This window comes from Lissotriton helveticus, chromosome 6 (assembly GCF_964261635.1).
Source record: "Lissotriton helveticus chromosome 6, aLisHel1.1, whole genome shotgun sequence".
Taxonomy (NCBI): domain Eukaryota; kingdom Metazoa; phylum Chordata; class Amphibia; order Caudata; family Salamandridae; genus Lissotriton; species Lissotriton helveticus.
In genome coordinates this window covers 895,579,799-895,592,619 of record NC_136067.1, presented here as the reverse complement: position 1 = coordinate 895,592,619, position 12,821 = coordinate 895,579,799, and the positions used below count along the sequence as shown (strand labels likewise).

The following is a 12,821-nucleotide window of genomic DNA, read 5'->3' as shown; positions in this document are numbered from 1 at the left end:
CCTTTTGTGCTGCACGGGACGGGACGCTTCTTCTTGGGGTTTTATGGGTGGCAGACTGCACCATCCCATCCTCGTTGCCAGCTGTAGTGTCTTGATAGGAATGATGACAGACACTATATATCTTTAGCAAGGAGCTTTATTCTCTGCTTGTTGCTTCGTCCCAGTCCCTACTCTAACTGCCCTTTCGTTCCCAGTCTCCTCCTCTTCCCTTGACCCACTAACTCCGCCCACCCAGCTACTAGACTGCTCACAACATCACATCCTTTATCGGAGATTTTCTTCTGAGCAGGTTAAGTGGAAAAGGGCACCCCGTTTTTAAGCAAAATACACAAAAGGAAAATCAAACTATTTATTGTCTATGCCACACTATATTTTCAGTTTAAACTGATTGTTCGCCTTTCACCACACATTTTACCATCAAGGCCACATTATCTATATTTCTTGGATACAACAATCAAATTACAAAACGATTTCAGGGGTGTATATTGCGAATCAAACATCCAGTTTGAACACTGTATTTTATTAATACTGCCAGTTGTCTCCTTAGTTTTCATTAATGTCCCAGATAAATTTGATTGGCACATCTTTCATCTTTTCTTGAAATATTTTGTCAAACTTTTGATTTTGAGCCACAGTCATGACATTTTTCCAGTCTCCAATGGTGCCTGTTGAGACAAAGAGCAGAGTGGGATTTTCAGGCCTTGCAAGAACTCTGATGAGAGACATAGATGACTGCTCTTTAACAAGGAACATGTCTTGAAGGTTACCACTGTGCCTCATTGTCATTGACTGCACTACAATCAACAGTGCCCTTTACATACACCTTTAGATGTGTAGGACAACATGAAGCAAAACATTGAGCTCGCCGATTGACAGTGATAAATCCAGAGTAACGCTGTAGGAGAGCCACTGATTTGGTAGTAGAGCCTAAACAAATATTCTGAACAAATTCATACCAGCTGGCAAACATGCCAGTAGCAGCCTACCCCATCCCATCTTTCTTATCAATGATATTTATCATAACATGCATTGTGACGTATTCGTTTATAGATATTTGTGGCATTTGATGAATAATACTTGATCATGTGACAGGCATGCCCATAGGCAATTACCTGTTTTGTTGCTTGGTAATACCTCACGTTTACACCATCATAAGCTCTGCGGTTGATATTCATACGTTCATTGCTTGCTAGGGATTATTTTGCATAACAATGTAGTAAAATACGATCACATGTACAGCACAGATGACAAACGGAATTAACCACAGCCAACTCAATGGAAATAATTATCTCTATCTCAGAAGGAGGAAAAGCTAGGCGTGCCTACTATGATAGATATCTGTGACCTTCAGACCTGTGGTAGATGCTCTGTCAATAAGATACAATTTATTACAAATCAAGGTTTCTCTGTTTGGCATTGTAGTATGAAGTCACACAGCATCTATTGTGAAATAATTCCTAAGAAAGAATTGCTTTTTAGGGTTGTTGATGTTATATCAATATAAATTGATACTTGTATAGCGCACTACTCACCCGCAAGGGTCTCAAGGCGCTTGTACAAATACCGCTGTGGAACCCATCCTGGCTTTCCCTGTGAGGTGTCCACTCCTGGGCACCCCCAAGGTGGAGGCCAGGCATCCTTAGCGATGTGGGGGCCGTTGTGGAGATTAAGCAAGCTATTGCCCAGAGTTGCAGAGTGGGACTCCTTGATTGGAATAGACACCGAGGCGGGAATTATCAGGTCGGTGGAATTTTGAGCCCAAGACCCGCCGAGGCGGGGAATTGAACCCTGGTCTAGACCTCTGCATCAGGGTCTGCCGCTCTAACCATTGAGCCACACTTCTCTCGAGTAGAGGTCTGCCACTATATCCCTAGTTTATTCATCAAAATACATGTCATCAATCGTTTCAGTTCCACCAAACAGTTCCACAAACAGGAAGAAAATGGCCGCCGTGTAGGAGCTTCCTGTTGGAGCTCCAGGTTTTTGGGATCACCTTTTGGTGGATATCCCTGCATAAACCTAGCCAACACCGGCCCACCTCCTGTCTACACGTCGTGCAACTAATAGGCAACCTTACAGATCCTTTTTCGGGAAATATTGGACAGCAACTCACCTCTGTGGCAGCCTCGCGTCTCGGAAAGCCTGATTCCAGAGCTGCTCACCTCGTGGCGCCTGGGTCCAGCGAACTGGACCTATCATTGCCTGCATAACGCTGGGTTGCATCATATAGGAATCGTTCCACTGTGAGATCCACTGGAGGATCATATGTTATGATCTGATTGCTGCCGGGTGTTGCGATCAGCATCAGAGATGGGGGCGGTCATTCTCAGCACCTGAAGGGAGCCATCTTTGCCTGGAGGGGATCGGTAAATGATCGCCACCCGTCCTTTTGCCCTGCCGCTGACTTTCTACCGTTCTTTTGCCCCCGCCGATTGTCTCACTTCAAGCGCAGCAGGGACGAGCCTACGTTGCCTGCGAACCACCGCTCGTCTCCTAAGCCCTGCCTCGGAGCTGTGTAGGAGGTGGGAGCAGCAGAGAAAGAAAAGTAAAAGGTAGCGCACATCGCCCGGACTACATGGGTCATCGGAACTCTATGTACCGCCTCATCTTGGCTCCAGTCGCGCAACCGGCATGAGCAGCCGACACTCGGATCGCGCCCCTTGCACTGCCTGCACTGAATCTCAGATCTTGTCTGAGTATCGCACGTAACCACACCGTCCACGCACCGTAACACTGCTGTTCTCTCTGGGCAACTACTGAGGTGAGATATTATTTTGGGGAAGTGATGTACAGTATATTACAAAGGTCCTTGGAATAGACAGGAGCCTTAAAACGGGATGCCTGACCTTAGGATGGCGCCTGCCCGAGACACATCATCAATGTAAAGAAACACGGAAACAGGACTGCTCTGTACAGTCTAACCTATCTGACTGCCCCCAAAATGGTGCCTGTTTCGAGAGCCTAACTATGCAAATGGGGCCTCTCTTCCACACCATCCCTAATAGTGAAAGAGGTCTGCAATCGAGGAGCCTTGCTGCTCCCATGTAATAAATATTAAAAAAAGGACTGAAGAGAGGAAGTGAGAGGATTATTCACACAAATGAAAAGATGACATAGTATGGAAAAAGCGGCGGCCATCTTAGAACGGTGTTAGGTCTAATGATTGACACCAGCAATTACCTGAATGCAGATAGGAGGAAACAGTGAAGACGCAGTGAAACCAAGAAATAAGAATATAAATGTTAAGATAAAGAAAACAAGGAAGTCAAGGAAGATAAGTGAGATTAAGAAGATAGAGGGAAAATAATAATTATTAAATATAATGGTTATAAGCTTACAGCCATCAGGCTGCCATGCCTTCATCATCGCATACCCCCCGAGTTATCTAAAAACGCTGCCAAGAACTACAAACGCAGAATCCTTAAATCACATCCGGAGACACTGATGTCAGATCCCTATTTCTCCCCAAGCAAGGGCAGTCTTTCAAATGACCTCATCTTCCACACAAAAAGACGTGCACAGTGGAGGAATACCTTCTACTCCTTGCTTCGAATCTCAAATACTAGGAAAACCCCTCATGCCATCATATTGACGGTTATAGCCTCAGACGTCTGCAAGGCGAATGCTACCATATCCATATACAACAATGGCAACATTCTCATACAAGCCTCCGATAGTAACCTAGCTCTCATAGACGAGTTCTTTCCTATTCTTAAAAGAACAGCAAACAGCATGAGAAATTCCCTACATGATTCAAATCCTTCCATTTTCTCAGAAGACATACAATCGTCACGACCTAATCCACTAACTACTCCAAGGAACCATACCCATCGCCTTACCCTCCTCAACGATTCCCACACGCCCCCTCCAATTGACCTTATCACACCAGGGACCACAGATATAGCTCAGACAGTCACAAACATAGATAATGAGCACCACACACCCTCTGATACCTACACGTCCCCCACTATTGCCTCAACCACACCAGGACCCCCGGACACTGTTAGGACAATCTCAGGCATCGATAAGATTCCCCTCACCCCCAATGCCCCCCACACATACCTCTCAGCCTACTCTACCTCTCCAGGGCCCTCCGGCTCAATTCGGACAGTCATAAGCGATGATAACGACCGCCATACTGATTTCCCCGACACTCCTACTACCCAACTAGCAGTCGAGCCATCTGCTAAACCCCCCCCTGACCCGACAATGACTTTGATCCACGGCCAACTCCTAACACCCCAGATGCCCTACCCATTCTCCTAAACTCTACTTACAGTGCCCATACCCCCCCCCCCACAGGCAGCACCTCCTCCCATGGCAGCTCCTCTTAAGTCCATCCCCCACTCCGACCCACCTTCAACCCCCCTGCTCATCCAACCCCATCAAAAAATAACAAAGATATCCCTACCCAATCCGATACTCAGCTCTCCACGCTAGCGGACTACAATGGAGGAACTAACAATACGGGGAGCACTGGCCCACACACCTAATTGGGTGCCCTAACCATGACTGGACTGCTCGATTCAACAAGCTAACCCTAGGCCTATCCCAGCTCAAGGATGAGATGAAAAATCTATCTTCAATCACTAATGAACTCCTAAACTTTAATAAAGCCACTAGCACAGCGAACCAAACTAGACAGCAGACCAGCAGATACCTATCCACGACTCCACATCCAGTCACTATAACACAGAGTAAATTACCTTCCCATTATGACCCGGATCATCCAATGAGATCTATGGATGGTCTATCTGACAATGACTTACACGACCTTCTCGCCTCATACACAAGCCATTCTGACAATAGCAAGTCCATAGACTGCACCATCCAAGCCATCCGACCCAATCCACACAGAGAACCCACTCACAACCACAGATCGATAATTAGGGAAAACCTCACAAAGGTCAATTTAACTCAATCAACCGCCACTCACCCGATTAGCAAATTAAAGTGTGCTTTAATCAACTGCAGATCGGCTAACAAACATGCTACGGTCATCTATGACCTAATTCTTGCAAATGATCTGGACATCATCATCCTGACAGAGACATGGCTAAAGAGTTCCTCTGCTCCCATCCTGGACCTACTTGTCCCCCCTAGTCATGATATATTTCGCAGGGATAGAACAGGGAAACCCGGAGGGGGGATTGCCTGCATCCATCGAAACACCATCACAGTTAAACAATCAGACACCATCTACCTTTCCTCTTGTGAATATCTTTGTACCAACATCTCGGATGGCAAGGGCATCATCTGCCAACTTCACATAATATACCACCCCCCAGGGAACAACCCAAGGTTCATTGATGAGCTAATGGAAGTCATTACAGTCAATGCAAACTCACAAGTGCCGCAGATCTTTCTGGGAGATTTCAATCTCCATTGGAGCAATACCGGCGATCACGATGTAAGCAGCCTCAAATCCTTTCTGGCAGACCAGGAATTATCGCACTTTTGTGACAGCCCAACCCATAACAAGGGGGAGACTTTAGACCTCATCATAGCTAAGAGAAACATCATATCGCTAGAATCCATCTCCCCATGTGACTGGACTGATCATTACAATATCCTCTTCTCCATCAACAGCGAGGTAACGCCAAAAGGAAACCAACCTACAAAATCTAAACAATGGAAAAGGAATATAAGGAATATCGATGCTACTGCCCTGATGTCCCAATGCAATTCCGCCCTGAAACAATCAGCAGATATGGCCGACGTCCAAGATCTCACGGATTTCTACAACGCCACTATGCTTGAAATTCTGGACACCACAGCGCCCCTTCAAGAAAAAAATGTCTCCACCAAAATCTCCAAACCATGGTTCAATGAGAATCTTAACTCAAACCGACGCAAATTAAGGCTAGCTGAGCGAGCATGGAAAGCAACACCTTCCCCTGATCATCTACACCAACTTAGGGCACTGAGAAACACGTACAACAGAAAAATCATAAAAGCTAAAGCAGACTTCTTCAAAACTCAGCTGAACCAAGCCATAAACCGTCCTAAAAAGTTATTTGAAATCGTAAAACAACAATCCCACAACTCTGCAAATGTAGTGGAGCTCAACAACCCGGGTACCCCCAACTGCGACGAGCTGGCCAAATTATTCCTAGAAAAGACTAGAACCATAGAAAACGACATTCAATCCAAGAAAGAGCCACAACTATCTACTGACCAAGAAAAAATTCTCTACTCACAGATCAAGCACCTTTTCTACCTGCCGACCGGAGTACCAAAGAACAATGCCAACTGGCACTCATTCTCGCCCATCACTGAACAAGAAATCTATAGCACCGTGCTAGCAATCAACCCTGCCAACCATTTCTCCGATCCCTTACTCCTATCCGTATTCAAAATGATAAAGTCCTCCATTCTACCTCTATGGGCAAAAATTGCCAACGCCTCTCTTAGGCAAGGTTCCATACCAGACTGTCTGAAAATAGGGCAGGTCACACCCATACTAAAGAAAGCCAACTCCCTCCCCACAGACCTCAACAACTATCGACCTATATCCAGCATCCCCACGCTGGCAAAGTTAATAGAAAAATGTGTACAAATTCAACTCTGCCACCACATCAAGAATTTCAACCTCCTAGATAATCACCAATCCGGTTTCCGTCAAGGTCACAGTACTGAATCAGCCCTCACACACGTAATGGATGACATCTTAAAAATGCTAGATCACAATGAATCATGCCTATTGATACTTCTCGACCTATCCTCCGCCTTCGACACTGTTAAACACGACAATCTACTATCTATACTGGAACGAAGGATGGGCCTAACCGGTCCAGTTTTACAATGGTTTACCTCCTTCCTAAGCAACCGAACCCAAAGAATCAAGCTGAAGCAATCATTCTCTCAACCTTCCTTGGTCACACTAGGAGTCCCACAGGGATCAGCTTTATCACCTATCCTCTTTAATCTTCTCATGGAACCCCTTGCTAATGCACTTAGCTCTGTAAACATTTTATATCATCTATACGCGGACGACACTCAACTTTATTTGAAAATGTCCTCACCTCAACGCCATTCTTCATAATACCCAAAGTTGGCTCAATGGCAACCACCTCATGCGTAACACCAAAAGAACTGAGTTCCTCCTCATCTCCCCTCCCAATCATGCACCCAACTTAGACTCATGGCTGAAGCATCTTACTTCCTTTGATTGTGCCCCTCACATCATTGACTCCGCAAAATCCCTGGGAATCACCATCGACAAACATTTAAATATGCAGGAACAAATCTACAATACCACCAAAGGAGCCAACTTTTAGCTGAGCATCTTAAGGAAACGTAAACCCTTCCTCCCACAGTCTGATCTAAAAATGGCGGTCCAAGCACTAGTACTACCAAGACTGGACTACGGAAGCACCACTCTCTGCGGTCTTCCTAAATCCAAACTAGCACTGCTCAGAGCTTCACTTAATGCGGCGGCCAGGCTGGTATCCGGAATAAAAAGAAATAACCACATCACCCCGGGCCTTAAGGCTCTGAACTGGCTACCATACGAGTCGAGCTGAGCGTTCTCCCCCATCTGACGGGCAGGTCACTGGGGCGGGGACGGGCGTGGCTTCCATCTCGGGCTGCTCTGGGGTTGGCGGTGCAGCTCCTCTGTCCCTCCCCCCCTGGCTAATACTTCCGGGACTGGCGAGTCCCGCCCTCAGTTCTTCCTGACACTCAGACCTCCCGAGGCTTCGCCGGGAGCAACGACGCTACCTGCTGTGGCGCAACTTTGCTTTTAAAATCGCTTTTTTAGACTGTTCCTGCATCTGTTCTGGGGCCGCGCTCTGGACACCGCGCACCCCTCGCCGCCACTTCACCCCCCTTGGCTCACGCTACCAGAGCGCCCCACGCTGAGCGTTCTCCCCCCTCTGACGGGCAGGTCACTGGGGCGGGGACGGGCGTGGCTTCCATCTCGGGCTGCTCTGGGGTTGGCGGTGCAGCTCCTCTGTCCCTCCTCCCCCTGTCACGCCCCTACAGCTTCCTGTGGCCTATTTTATGGCACTTCTATCCCGGCCGCGCAGCGGACGAGAGCAGCGGGCGCGACGAAGGCGCGCCGAAGTTGCGCCTAAGTTAAGCCCGTCTGCGCCCGTCCGCGACAGGCCGGGACCTGGGGCCACACACCCTGCCCCTTTGCTTGCATACTCCTCTGTGCAACTCCTTTCCTGCTCGACTGATGTGCCCCTTCCCCTTTCCCTTACGCAGCACCTCACTTCCTTAGGCATTTATGCTCCTCATCCTGGCTGTGCCGCTTCCCTGCAGCTTATTTCTTCCTTGCGCTCCCAGGATCCCCCGCCTTCTATTAATATTTCTTCCCCCCCCATATTGCCTCTGCCTGTCTCCTCAACACTCGTTCAGCAGGCAAGCACCAACTGCAACTATTCAACCTTCTTACTTCAGATTCTCCTGATATTCTGTTTTTAACAGAAACCTGGTTCTCAGAGGCTTCACTTCCTGATATCCTGGCCATCCTCCCTGAATCCTATTACGCCCTCCAGGCTGACCGCCCTGACGGCAGGATCGGAGGCGGTGTAGCCATGATTGCTCGGGCCAGTCTTCAATTCCAGCTCCTTTCCCAACCCTCCATAGCTGGGGTGGATTTCTTGGTTGCCCGTTCCACTAACCTTCCCGTCCCTTTGACAGTTGTCCTTGTGTACCGCCCCCCCTGAGTATGCCCTTATTTGTGGCCTCCCTGCAGGAACTCCTCGGTTCTCCTGCTGGGAGACTTCAATTATTGGCCGGGCAACCCCAGGGAGGATCTGGCATCCAGGGACTTTACGGCTACCCTCCTGTGTCTTAACCTCCAGTCCCATGTTTCTGCTCCTACCCACAATCTTGGCCATATACTGGACCAAGTCTGGTCATCTCAGGACGTAGTCTCTCCCCCTAGCATTCTTCCCTGCACATGGTCCGACCATTCTCTTATCTTTTTCTCTATTAATCTTGGTTCCCTTCACAAACCCCCTCGCCCTAGGAATATCCTTGCCCGCAGTTGGAACCGTGCGGATCTGCACTCTCTCTCTATTTCCCTTGCATCTTCTCCCCCTCACCTTAATGGTCTCCCGCTTGATATCCAGGCCGCTGCAGTCAGCAACTGGCTATCTTCTTCCTGTGACCAAGTTGCCCCTCTCAAGATAGTCAAGGCTATTCGCCCTCATGAGGCCCATAATTGGTTTAATTCTGAACTTAAGGTTCTTAAACTGGAACTCAGACGCTCTGAGCGTCTTTGGCGCCGTAATTACTGCCCGACCTCAGGGCTAAATACAAACGTCTGCTGAATGACTATAAGAAAGCCATCCTTGCGCCTAAGACCAAGTACTTCTCTGAGCAGGTCGCACTGTCCGCAAATAAATCCAAAGAGATTTTTTCTCTGGTCAACAATTTGGCCACCTCTGATCGTGTATGCCCCAAGCTCATTCCTTCCCAGGCCCTCTGCTCCTCCTTAAACGACTTCTTTATCGAGAAGATCGTTAAAATAAAATCTAACATTCCCACCACACCTTTTCCCTCCCCTCATCCTGCCCCTTCTGTGTCTAACTCCTCTTTCGATTCCTTCCCGCCTATTTCCTTGGACTCTTTTCTTGCCTTGCTCACTAAAACCAAGTCCGGCTCTCCAGCCGATCGGCTCCTGCTCGCGTGCTGAGATCTCTCTTTACCTCTTGCCCTACCACTCCCCTTTCTCTTCTTAATGCTTCCCTCTTTTCTGGTTTGGTTCCTTCTTCATTTAAATCTGCGATTGTCTTTCCTATTCTCAAAAAACCTGGTCTTGTTTCTTCTCTTCTTTCTAATGTCAGACCCATTTCTCTCCTACCCTATCTTGCTAAAATTCTTGAAAGCCATGTCACTTCTTGTCTTTCTTCCTACATTGAGCAGAACCATCTCCTTGCTTCCCATCAAGCGGGCTTCCGCTCGGGCCACTCTACGGAGTCAGTGGTGCTTGCGGTTCTTGATGAGTTGAAAGCTAAGGCCGATACCAACTCCCCTCAAGCTCTGGTTCTCCTCGATTTGTCCGCTGCATTCGACACGGTTGATCATACCATCTTACTTGACCGTGTCGGCGCAGCGGGCATTCGGGGCTCTGCTCTCTCCTGGATCACGTCCTTTCTAACAGGACGCTCACAAGCCGTTCACCTTTCTGGTTTCTCCGCTTCCCCCCTTCCGGTGTCCTGTGGGGTTCCCCAAGGCTCCTCTCTCTCCCCTCTTCTTTTTAATCTCTATATTCATTCCCTCATTGTTTCTCTTCTTGATCTGGGGGTCTCTGTGTATAATTACGCAGATGACCTCCAGCTCGTTTTCGACCTCTCCTCCTCTACTCACTCCCTTTCATCTTTTCGTTCCACTTTGGTTTTTATTTCTGGTTGGATGAGCGTCAATCATCTCAAGCTCAATCCGGACAAGACTGAGCTTGTCTTGACTGGTGGCTCATCCAGTCCATGGTCTTCTGCTTTCTGGCCCCCCCATCCTTGGCCCCCCTCCTACCCCGGTTTCCTCTGTTAAAACGCTGGGCATCAAGGTCAGCCAGGACCTGTCAATGCATGCACAGGTTAGCTCTGTAGTGTCCTCCTGCTTCCTCTCCCTCCGCTTGATCCGAAAAATCTCCCGTTTTTTTCCCTGGATTCCCTTAAAATTATCATTTCGGCCCTCATCACCTCCCGCCTTGATTATGGAAATAGCTTGTTCGTGGGCATCCCCGCCTACGAAACTCGCCGTCTTCAAGCAATCCAGAATCAGGCTGCCCGTCTTATTTTTCATTTTTCCAAAACCCACCATATCACTCCTGTCCTTAAATCACTTCATTGGTTACCTGTTTTGCAGAGATCCCTATTTAAACTAGGGTGCCTAGTTTTCCGGGCTGTTGATCGCTCTGCTCCGGCATTCATCAATACCTTGATCTCCACTCATACCCCTGCCCGTACCCTCCGCTCATCTACTTCCGCCCTCCTCACTGTTCCTCGCTTTCGCAAATCCCGCACTGGTGGTACAAGATTTTCTGTGATGGCCCCCCGGTTCTGGAACTCCCTCCCTTTTTCTATGCGCTCAATTCCCATCTTTTCACACTTCCGCAAAGCGCTCAAAACCTTCTTGTTTGCCCAGGCCTACACCTGTTAACTCCCTCGGCCCTGTCTGTCTCTGTTGTTTAGAGCTCTCAGCGCCAGGAAGCCGCTTGGCCACAGTGCGCTCAATAAATATCTTATTCATTCATTCATTCATTCATTCAACTAAAGATCGCCTGCATGACACACAAAGCCTTACACAGCAACACTCCCACCTATTTAGCACAAAAGCTAGAACGGTCGGGAGGTGGCAGACAATTGCGAAGCGCAAGCTCACTTCTCCTAAAACCTCAATCCTTCCACAAAAAGAGAACTGGATGCAGAGCTTTCTCTGGTATCGCACCGAAGATCTGGAACAACCTTCCCCCAGACTTACGCAGAATCCCTTCCTTTACCACCTTCAAAAAGGAAAGGAAAATGTTTCTCATGAACAAATTGTCATCCTAAACCTATAACTCCTAGAAGCCTACCTGCCTTTGCTTGTATTCAAACAGCAATGTCTACCTCACCTATATTGTATTATATGCGATCCCCGATTGTCTGTATAACTTTTGATAATTATTTCCTGTAAAGCCCCTGACAACCCCATAGACTCTGTCTGCACTCTGCCTCTGCTTTCAATCAAACAACAATGTCTACCTCACTTGTATTGTAATATATGCGATTCACGACTGTAAGTATAACTTGTGATAATCAGGTACTGTAAAGCGCTCTGATACCCCTGTGGGTCATGTCCGCGCTATATAAAACTTTATAAATAAATAAATAACATAAATAAATAAATTGGTTAAGGGTATACTATGGTCAATATCCAATTGTGCTCTCAAAATATTAGAGCAGGCAATAATCAGAATGGATTTCGAAAAATCACTCCTAGGGTTTCAGTACCAATAAACTCAATGTGCTTGTTTTTCACATTTTGAGGCACAATCCATCAATCATAGCATTTGTGAAGCACACTACATACCCATGAGGGTCTCAAGGTGCTAGGGGGGAGAAAGCTGCTACTGTTTGAAGAGCCAGGTCTTGAGGAGTCTCCTGAAGCTTAGGAAGTCTTCGGTCTGCCGTAGGCAGATGGGGAGGGTGTTCCACGTCTTGGCGGTGAGGTGAGAGAATGATCTGCCGCCGGCGGTCACTCTTCCGATGCGGGGGACGGTGGCGAGGGCGCGGTCTGCGGAGCAGAGGTGGCAGGCGGGGGTGTAGAGGCTGAGTCGGCTGTTGAGGTACGCTGGTCCGGTGTCATGGAGTGCCTTGTGTGCGTGGGTGAGGAGCTTGAAGGTTATCCTCTTGTTGATGGGGAGCCAGTGCAGGTCTCTCAGGTGGGGTGTGATGTGGCTGCGGCAGGGGATGTCGAGGATCAGGCGTGCGGAGGCGATCTGGATGCAATGGAGCCGTTTCAGGAGTTTGGCCGGGGCTCCTGAGTAGAGTGCGTTGCCGTAGTCCAGTCTACTGCTGACGAGGGCCTGGGTGACCGTCCTTCTAGTTTCGGTGGGGATCCACTTGAAGATGCGGAGGGTGTTGAAGCAGGAGGAGGAGACCTGCGTTGACCTGCTTTGTCATGGGGAGTGTGGAGTCGAGGATGACCCCCAGGTTTCGTGCATTTTCGGTGGGTGTAGGGGGTGCTCCTAGTACCGTCGGCCACCAGGAGTCGTCCCATGCCGAGGGGGTGGAACCGAGGATGAGGACCTACGCCTTGTCCGAGTTCAGCTTCACTCGGCTGTTCTTCATCCAGTCGGCGACAGCCTTCATTCCTTCGTGGAG

The 12,821-nt window shown here is 48.4% G+C and overlaps 1 long non-coding RNA gene across 1 annotated transcript in view; it reads right to left on the bottom strand.

Moving 5' to 3' along the window:
• Positions 1-499: 499 nt before the first annotated feature.
• Positions 500-12,821, bottom strand: part of LOC144761587 (uncharacterized) — a 228,488-nt gene continuing 216,166 nt past the window's right edge. The window contains exon 2 of the long non-coding RNA XR_013595798.1: positions 500-665. This is a non-coding gene — a long non-coding RNA (uncharacterized LOC144761587). The remainder of the gene's footprint in view (positions 666-12,821) is intronic.